Here is a 10,898-nt window from a genome sequence, read left to right as displayed (position 1 = left end):
CTGAAGAGAGCAGTGGTTCTCCCAGCATGGTGTTTGAGCTCTGAGAATGGACAGACTGCCTCAAGTGGGTCCCTGATCCCCAAGTAGCCCAACGGGGAGACACCTCCCAGTAGGGGCCGACTGACACCTCATACAGCCAGGTGCCCCTCTGAGAGGAAGCTTCCACAGAAAGGATCAGGTAGCAATATTTGCTGTTCTGCAATATTTGCTGTTCTGCAGCCTCCGCTGGTAATACCCAGGGTCTGGAGTGGACCTCCAGCAAACTCCAACAGACCTGCAGCTAAGGGACCTGACTGTTAGAAGGAAAACTAACAAACAGAAAGGAATAGCATCAACATAAACAAAAAGGACATCCACGCCAAAACCTGATCTGTAGGTCACCATCATGAAAGAACAAAGGTAGATAAAACCACAAAGATGGGGAGAAACCAGAGTAGAAAAGCTGAAAATCCTAAAAACCAGAGCGCCTCTTTTCCTCCAAAGGATCACAGCTCCTCACCAGCAATGGAACAAAGCTGGATGGAGAATGACTTTGACAAGTTGACAGAAGTAGGCTTCAGAAGGTCGGTAATAACAAACTTCTCTAAGCTAAAGGAGGATGTTCAAACCTATTGCAAGGAAGCTAAAAATCTTGAAAAAAGATTAGACGAATGGCTAACTAGAATAAACAGCATAGAAAAGACCTTAAATGACCTGATGGAGCTGAAAACCATGGCACGAGAATGACGTGATGCATGCACAAGCTTCAGTAGCCAATTCGATCAAGTGGAAGAAAGGGTATCAGTGATCGAAGATCAAATTAATGAAATGAAGCGAGAAGAGAAGTGTAGAGAAAAAAGAGTAAAAAGAAACAAAGAAAGCCTCCAAGAAATTTGGGACTATGTGAAAAGACCAAATCTATGTTTGATTGGTGTACCTGAAAGTGACAGGGAGAATGGAACCAAGCTGGAAAACACTCTTCAGGATATTATCCAGGAGAACTTCCCCAACCTAGCAAGGCAGGCCAACATTCAAATTCAGGAAATACAGAGAACACAACAAAGATACTCCTTGAGAAGAGCAACTCCAAGACACGTAATTGTCAGATTCCCCAAGGTTGAAGTGAAGGAAAAAATGTTAACGGCAGCTGGAGAGAAAGGTCGGGTTACCCACAAAGGGAAGCCCATCAGTCTAACAGCGGCTCTCTCAGCAGAAACTCTACAAGCCAGAAGACAGTGGGGGCCAATATTCAACATTCTTAAAGAAAAGAATTTTCAACCCAGAATTCCATATCTAGTCAAACTAAGCTTCAGAAGTGAAGGAGAAATGAAATCCTTTACAGACAAGCAAATGCTGAGAGCTTTTGTCACCACCAGGCCTGCCTTACAAGAGCTCCTGAAGGAAGCACTAAACATGGAAAGGAACAACTGGTACCAGCCACTGCAAAAACATGCCAAATTGTAAAGACCATCGATGCTAGGAAGAAACTGCATCAACTAATGGGCAAATTAACCAGCTAATATCATAAGGACAGGATCAAATTCACACATAACAATATTAACCTTAAATGTAAATGGGCTAAATGTCCCAATTAAAAGACACAGACTGGCAAATTGGATAAAGAGCCAAGACCCATCAGTGTGCTGTATTCAGGAGACCCATCTCATGTGCAGAGGGACACATAGGCTCAAAATAAAGGGATGGAAGAAGATTTACCAGGCAAATGGAAAGCAAAAAAAAAGCAGAATTTGCAATCCTAGTCTCTGATAAAATAGACTTTAAACCAACAAAGATAAAAAGAAACAAAGAAGACCATTACATAATGGTAAAGGGATCAATTCAACAAGAAGAGCTAACTATCCTAAATACATATGCACCCAATACAGGAGCACACAGATTCATAAAGCAAGTCCTTAGAGACCTACAAAGAGACTTAGACTTCCACACAATAATAATGGGAGACTTTAATACCCCACTGTCAATATTAGACAGATCAATGAGACAGAAGGTTAACAAGGATATCCAGGCATTGAATTCAGCTCTGGACCAATCAGACCTAATAGACATCTACAGAACTCTCCACCCCAAATCAACAGAATCTACATTCTTCTCAGCACCACATTGCACTTATTCCAAAATTGACTGCATAGTTGGAAATAAAGCACTCCTCAGCAAATGTGAAAGAAGAGAAATCACAACAAACTTTCTCTCAGACCACAGTGCAATCAAATTGAAACTCAGGATTAACAAACTTATTCAAAACTGCACAACCACATGGAAACTCAACAACCTGCTCCTGAATGACTACTGGGTAAATAATGAAATGAAGGCAGAAATAAAGATGTTCTTTGAAACCAATGAGAACAAAGGCACAACATACCAGAATCTCTGGGACACATTTAAGGCAGTGTGTAGAGGGAAATTTATAGCACTACATGCCCACCAGAGAAAGCAGGAAAGATCTAAAATTAACACCCTAACATCACAATTAAAAAAACTAGAGAAGCAAGAGCAAACACATTCAAAAGCTAGCAGAAGACAAGAAATAACTAAGATCAGAGCAGAACTGAAGGAGATAGAGACACAAAAAAACCCTTCCAAAAATCAATGAATCCAGGAGCTGCCTTTTTGAAAAGATCAACAAAATTGATAGACCCCTAGCAAGACTAATAAAGAAGAAAAGAGAGAAGAATCAAATAGATGCAATAGAAAATGATAAAGGGGATATCACCACCAATCCCACAGAAATACAAACTACCATCAGAGAATACTATAAACACCCTAGGCAAATAAACTAGAAAATCTAGAAGAAATGGATAAATTCCTGGACACATACACCCTCCCAAGACTAAACCAGGAAGAAGCTGAATCTCTGAATAGACCAATAGCAGGCTCTGAAATTGGGGCAATAATTAATAGCCTACCAACCAAAAAAACTCCAGGACCAGACAGGTTCACAGCTGAATTCTACCAGAGGTACAAAGAGGAGCTGGTACCATTCCTTCTGAAACTATTCCAATCAATATAAAAAGAGGGAATCCTCCCTAACTCATTTTATGAGGCCAGCATCATCCTGATACCAAAGCCTGGCAGAGACACGACAAAAAAAAAGAGAATTTTAGACCAATATCCCTGATGAACATTGATGTGAAAATTCTCAATAAAATACTGGCAAACCAAATCCAGCAGCATATCAAAAAACTTATCCACCACAATCAAGTTGGCTTCATCCCTGGGATGCAAGGCTGGTTTAACACACACAAATCAATAAATGTAATCCATCACATAAACAGAACCAAAGACAAAACCACAGATTGTCTCCATAGATGCAGAAAAGGCCTTCGACAAAATTCAACAGCCCTTCATGCTAAAAACTTCCAATAAACTAGATATTGATGGGATGTATTTCAAAATAATAAGAGGTATTTATGACAAACTCACAGCCAATATCATACTGAATGGGAAAAAACTGGAAGCATTCCCTTTGAAAACTGGCACAAGACAGGGATACCCTCTCTCACCACTTGCATTCAACATAGTGTTGGAAGTTCTGGCCAGGGCAATTAGGCAGGAGAAAGAAATAAAGGGTATTCAATTAGGAAAAGAGGAAGTCAAATTGTCCCTGTCTGCAGATGACATGATTGCATATTTAGAAAACCCCATCGTCTCAGCCCAAAATCTCCTTAAGCTGATAAGCAACTTCAGCAAAGTCTCAGGATACAAAATCAATGTGCAAAAATCACAATCATTCCTATACACCAATAACAGACAAACAGAGAGCCAAATCATGAGTGAACTCCCATTCCCAATTACTGCAAAAAGAATAAAATACCTAGGAATCCAACTTACAAGGGATGTGAAGGGCCTCTTCAAGGAGAACTACAAACCACTGCTCAACGAAATAAAAGAGGACACAAACAAATGAAAGAACATTCCATGCTCATGGATAGGAAGAATCAATGTCATGAAAATGGCCATACTACCCAAGGTAATTTATAGATTCAATGCCATCCCCATCAAGCTACCAATGACTTCCTTCACAGAATTGGAAAAAACTACTTTAAAGTTCATATGGAATCAAAAAAGAGGCCTCATTTCTTTTTTTTTTTTTTTTTTAAATTTTTATTTTAATTTATTTTTATTTTTCCATTACATCTGATGTTTAATGCAAGTTTTTTAACATATAACATTTCATTTTCCAAAATATGTTATGATAAATTTAATTTGATTTTTCTGCAATCCTTTGTTTTTTTATTTTATTTTATTTTATTTTATTTTTCTTTTTATTATTATTATTATTATTATTATTATTATTATTATCATTATACTTTAGGCTCTATGGTACATGTGCGCAACGTGCAGGTAAGTTACATATGTATACATGTGCCATGCTGGTGCACTGCACCCACCAACTCGTCATCTAGCATTAGGTATATCTCCCAATGCTATCCCTCCCCCCTCCCCCCACCCCACAACAGTCCCCGAAGTGTGATGTTCCCCTTCCTGTGTCCCTGTGTTCTCATTGTTCAATTCCCACCTATGAGTGAGAATATGCGGTGTTTGGTTTTTTGTTCATGCGATAGTTTACTGAGAATGATGATTTCCAATTTCATCCATGTCCCTACAAAGGACATGAACTCATCATTTTTTATGGCTGCATAGTATTCCATGGTGTATATGTGCCACATTTTCTTAACCCAGTCTATCATTGTTGGACATTTGGGTTGGTTCTAAGTCTTTGCTATTGTGAATAATGCTGCAATAAACATACGTGTGCATGTGTCTTTATAGCAGCATGATTTATAGTCCTTTGGGTATATACCCAGTAATGGGATGGCTGGGTCGAATGGAATTTCTAGTTCTAGATCCCTGAGGAATCGCCACACTGACTTCCACAAGGGTTGAACTAGTTTACAGTCCCACCAACAGTGTAAAAGTGTTCCTATTTCTCCACATCCTCTCCAGCACCTGTTGTTTCCTGACTTTTGAATGATTGCCATTCTAACTGGTGTGAGATGGTATCTCACTGTGGTTTTGATTTGCATTTCTCTGATGGCCAGTGATGGTGAGCATTTTTTCATGTGTTTTTTGGCTGCATAAATGTCTTCTTTTGAGAAGTGTCTGTTCATGTCCTTCGCCCACTTTTTGATGGGGTTGTTTGTTTTTTTCTTGTAAATTTGTTTGAGTTCATTGTAGATTCTGGATATTAGCCCTTTGTCAGATGAGTAGGTTGCAAAAATTTTCTCCCATTTTTTAGGTTGCCTGTTCACTCTGATGGTAGTTTCCTTTGCCGTGCAGAAGCTCTTTAGTTTAATTAGATCCCATTTGTCAATTTTGGCTTTTGTTGCCATTGCTTTTGGTGTTTTAGACATGAAGTCCTTGCCCATGCCTATGTCCTGAATGGTAATGCCTAGGTTTTCTTCTAGGGTTTTTATGGTTTTAGGTCTAACATTTAAGTCTTTAATCCATCTTGAATTGATTTTTGTATAAGGTGTAAGGAAGGCATCCAGTTTCAGCTTTCTGCATATGGCTAGCCAGTTTTCCCAGCACCATTTATTAAATAGGGAATCCTTTCCCCATTTCTTGTTTTTGTCAGGTTTGTCAAAGATCAGATAGTTGTAGATATGTGGCATTATTTCTGACGGCTCTGTTCTGTTCCATTGATCTATATCTCTGTTTTGGTACCAGTACCATGCTGTTTTGGTTACTGTAGCCTTGTAGTATAGTTTGAAGTCAGGTAGTGTGATGCCTCCAGCTTTGTTCTTTTGGCTTAGGATTGACTTGGCGATGCGGGCTCTTTTTTGATTCCATATGAACTTTAAAGTAGTTTTTTCCAATTCTGTGAAGAAAGTCATTGGTAACTTGATGGGGATGGCATTGAATCTGTAAATTACGTTGGGAAGGATGGCCATTTTCATGATATTGATTCTTTCTACCCATGAGCATGGAATGTTCTTCCATTTGTTTGTATCCTCTTTTATTTCATTGAGCAGTGGTTTGTAGTTCTCCTTGAAGAGGTCCTTCACATCCCTTGTAAGTTGGATTCCTAGGTATTTTATTCTCTTTGAAGCAATTGTGAATGGGAGTTCACTCATGATTTGGCTCTCTGTTTCTCTGTTATTGATGTATAAGAATGCTTGTGATTTTTGTACATTGATTTTGTATCCTGAGACTTTGCTGAAGTTGCTTATCAGCTTAAGGAGATTTTGGGCTGAGACAATGGGGTTTTCTAAATATACTATCATGTCATCTGCAAACAGGGACAATTTGACTTCCTCTTTTCCTAATTGAATACCCTTGATTTCCTTCTCTTGCCTAATTGCCCTGGCCAGAACTTCCAACACTATGTTGAATGCAAGTGGTGAGAGAGGGCATCCCTGTCTTGTGCCAGTTTTCAAAGGCAATAAGAGGCCTCATTTCTAAGACAATCCTAAGCAAAAAGAACAAAACTGGAGGCATCATGCTACCTGACTTCAAACTGTACTACAAGGATACAGTAACCAAAACAGCATGGTACTGGTACCAAAACAGAAATATAGACCAATGGAACAGAACAGAGGCCTAAGAAATAACACCACACATCTACAACCATCTGATCTTTGACAAACCTGACAAAAACAAGAAATGGGGAAAGGATTCCCTACTTAATAAATGGTGCTGGGAAAACTGGCTAGCCATATGTAAAAAGCTGAAACTGGATCCCTTCCTTACACCTTATACAAAAATTAATTCAAGATGGATTAAGGACTTAAATGTTAGACTTAAAACCATAAAAACCCTAGAAGAAAACCTAGGCAATACCATTCAGGACATAGGCATGGGCAAGCACTTCATGACTAAAACATCAAAAGCAATGGCAACAAAAGCCAAAATTGACAAATGGTATCTAATTAAACTAAAGAGCTTCTGCACAGCAAAAGAAACTATCATCAGAGTGAACAGGCAACCTACAGAATGGCAGAAAATTTTCACAATCTACCCATCTGACAAAGGGCTAATATCCAGAATCTACAAAGAATTTAAACAAATGTACATGAAAAAATCAACCCCATCAAAAAGTGGGCAAAGGATATGAACAGACACTTTTCAAAAAAGACATTTATGCAGTCAACAGACACGTTAAAAAATGCTCATCATCACTGGTCATCAGAGAAATGCAAATCAAAATCACAATGAGATACCATCTCACACCAGTTAGAATGGCGATCATTAAAAAGTCAGGAAACAATAGGTGCTGGAGAGGATGTGGAGAAATAGGAATGCTTTTATACAGTTGGTGGGACTGTAAAGTAGTTCAACCATTGTGGAAGACAGTGTGGCAATTAATCAAGTATCTAGAACTGGAAATACTATTTGACCCAGCCATCTCATTACTGGGTATATACCCAAAGGATTATAAATCCTGCTACTGTAAAGACACATGCACATGTATGGTTATTGCAGCACTATTCACAATAGCAAAGACTTGGAACCAACCCAAATGTCCATCAAAGATAGACTGGATTAAGAAAATGTGGCACATATACACTATGGAATACTATGCAGCGATAAAAAAGGATAAGTTCATGTCATTTGTAGGGACGTGGATGAAGCTGGAAACCATCATTCTGAGCAAACTATCGCAAGGACAGAAAACCAAACATTGCCTGTTCTCACTCATAGGTGGGAACTGAACAATGAGAACACTTGGACACAGGGTGGGGAACATCACACACCGGGGCCTGTCATGGGGTTGGGGGATGGGGGAGGGATAGCATTAGGAGAAATACCTAATGTAAATGATGAGTTAATGGGTGCAGCAAACCAACATGGCACATGTATATTTATGTAACAAACATGCATGTTGTGCACATATACCCCAAAACCTAAAGTATAATAAATAAAAAAAAGTCTTTGCTAAATAGAATTTAGATGACATGTAGTATAGTTTATTTATTTATTTATCTTTCAACTTTTATTTTAGATTTAGGGGTACATGTGCAAGTTTGTTACCTGGGTATATTGCATGATGCTGAGTTTTGGGGTATGAATAATCCCATTACCCAGGTACTGAGAATAGTACCCAACAGTTAGTTTTTCAACTCTTGCTCCCTAGCTTTCCTCCCTCCTTCTAGTAGTCTATTGCTGCCATCTTTATGTCCACAAGCACCTGATGTTCAGCTCCCACTTACAAGTGAGAACATGTAGTATTTGGTTTTCTCTTCCTGTGTTAATTCTCTTAGGATAATGGCCTCCAGCTGTATCCATGTTATTGCAAAGGACACGACTTTGTTCTTTTTTATGGCTGTGTAGTATTCCATAATGTATATACACCACATTTTCTTTATCCAATCTATCATTAATGGGCGCCTATGTTGATTCCATGCATGTTTTCTATTGTGAATATTGCTGCAATAAACGTGTGAGTGCATGTGTCTTTTTGGTAGAACAATTTGTTTTCTTTTGGATATGTACTCAGAAATGGGATTGCTGGATTAAATGGTAGTTCTAAGTTCTTTTAGAAATCCCCAAACTGCTTTCTACAGGGGCTGAACTAATTTACACTGTCACCAACAGCATATAAGTGTTCCATTTTCTCTGTAGCCTTGCCAATATATGTTGTTTTTTGACTTTTTAAATAATAGCCATTCTGACTGGTGTGAGATATAGTGGTTTTGATTTGCATTTCTGTGATGATCAGCATTTTTCCATATGTTTCTTGGTCCCTTGTATATCTTCTTTTGAGAAGTGTCTATTTATGTCTTTTGCTCATATTTAAATGGGCTATTTGTTTTCTTCTTGTTCAATGGCTTAAGTTCTTTATAGATTCTGGATATAGATTCTGGATATTAGACCTTTGTTAGATGCATAGTTTGCAAAATATTTCCTCCTATTCTGTAGGTTGTCTGTTTACTCTGTTGATAGTTTCTTTTGCTGGGCAGAAGCTCTTTAGTTTAATTAGGCCCACTTGTCAAAATTTGTTTTTGTTGTAATTGCTTTTCAGGACTTAGTAATACATTCCTTCCCAAGGCCCATGTCCAGAATGGTGTTTCTAAGGTGTTCTTCTAGGATTCATATAGTTTGAGGTATTACATTTAGATCTTTAATCCATCTTGAGTTAATTTTTGTATAGGGTGAAATGTAGGGGTCGAGTTTCATTCTTCTGCATATGCCTAGCCAGCTATCCTAACACTATTTATCTAATGGACAGTTGTTCCCTCATTGCTTATTTTTTGTCAACTTTATTGAAGATTAGATGGCTGTAGGTGTGTGGTTTTATTTCTCGTTTATGTGTTTGGTTTATGTGTCTGTTTTTGTACTAGTACCATGCTGTTTTGGTAACTGTAGCCTTATAGTATAGTGAGCAATGTGATGCCTCCGACTTTGTTCTTTTTGCTTAGGATTTCTTTGGCTATTTGGGCTTGTTTTTGGTTCCATATGAATTTTAGAATAGTTTTTTTATCCAAATCTGTGAAAAATGACATTGGGAGCTTGATAGGAATAACATTAAACTGTAGATTGCTTTGAGCAGTATGGCCATTTTAATGATATTGATTCTTCCAATCCATGAACATGAAATTTTTCCCCATTTGTTTCTGTCATCTCTTATTCCTTTTGGCAGTGTTTTATAGTTCTCCTTGTAGAAATCTTTCACCTTAGTTAGATGTATTCCTAAGTATTTCTTTTTGTGTGGCTTGTCTAAATGAGATTGTGCTCTTGATTTGGCTCTCAGCTTGAATGTTATTGGTGTATAGAAATGCTACTAAGTTTTGTAAATTGATTTTGTATCCTGAAACTTTGCTGAAGTCATTTATCAGCTCCAGAAGCTTTTTGGTGGAGTCTTTAGGGTTTTCTATGTATAGAATCATATCATCTGCAAACAGAGATAGTTTGAGTTCTTCTTTTCTTATCTGGATGTCTTCGATTTCTTTTCTTGCCTGATTGCTCTGGCTGGCACTTCCAGTACTATGTTGAATAGGAGTGGTGAGAGTGGGCATCTTTGTCTTGTTCCAGTTCTCAAGGGGAATGCTTCTAGTTTTTGCCTGTTCAGTATGGTGTTACATATGAATTTGTCATAGATGCCTCTTATTATTTTGAGGTATATACCTTTGATGTCAGGTTTCTTGAGGGTTTTTATCATGAAGGGATGTTGGATTTTATTGAAAGCTTTTCCCACATCTATTGAGAAAATCATATGGTTTTTGTTCTTAATTCTGTTTATGTGATGATGAATCACAGTTATTGATTTGCATATGTTAAGCCAATCTTGAATCCCAGAAATGAAGCTTACTTGATCATGGTGAATTAACTTTTTGATGTGCTGTTGAATTCAGTTTGCTAGTATTTTGTTGAGAATTTTTGCATCTATGTTCATCAAGGATATTGGCCCATAGTTTTCTTTTTCACTTGTGTCTTTGCCAGGTTTTGGTATCAGGGCGATGAGTTGGGGAGGAGTTTCTCCTCCTTGATTTTTTGAAATAGTTTCAGTAGGATTCGTACCAGTTTATCTTTGAAGATCTGGTAGAATTTGACTGTGAATCCATCTGGTTTGGGGATTTTTTTGGTTGGTAGGTTTGTTATTATTGATTCAATTTCAAAACTCAATATTGGTCTGTTCAGTGTTTCAACTTCTTCCTGATTCAGTGTTGGAAGATTGTGTGTATCCAGACATTTATCTGTATTCTCTGGATTTTCTAGTTTGTGTGCATAGAGGTGTTCATAGTAGTCTCTGAGGGTCTTTTGTATTTCTGTGGGACTAACTGTCATCTTCGTCATTTCTGATTATGCTTATTTGGCTCCTCTCCTTTTCTTTGCTAATCTAGATAGTGGTCTATTTGTCTTGTTTATTATTTCAAATAACCATCTTTTGGTTTCATTGATTCTTTGTATGAATTTTGGGTCTCAATTTCATTCAATTGTGCTTTGATTTTAATTATTTC

This window comes from Pongo abelii, chromosome 7 (assembly GCF_028885655.2).
Source record: "Pongo abelii isolate AG06213 chromosome 7, NHGRI_mPonAbe1-v2.0_pri, whole genome shotgun sequence".
NCBI classification, from domain to species: domain Eukaryota; kingdom Metazoa; phylum Chordata; class Mammalia; order Primates; family Hominidae; genus Pongo; species Pongo abelii.
The sequence above is the reverse complement of the archived record's forward strand: the minus strand, read 5'-3'. Positions refer to the sequence as shown.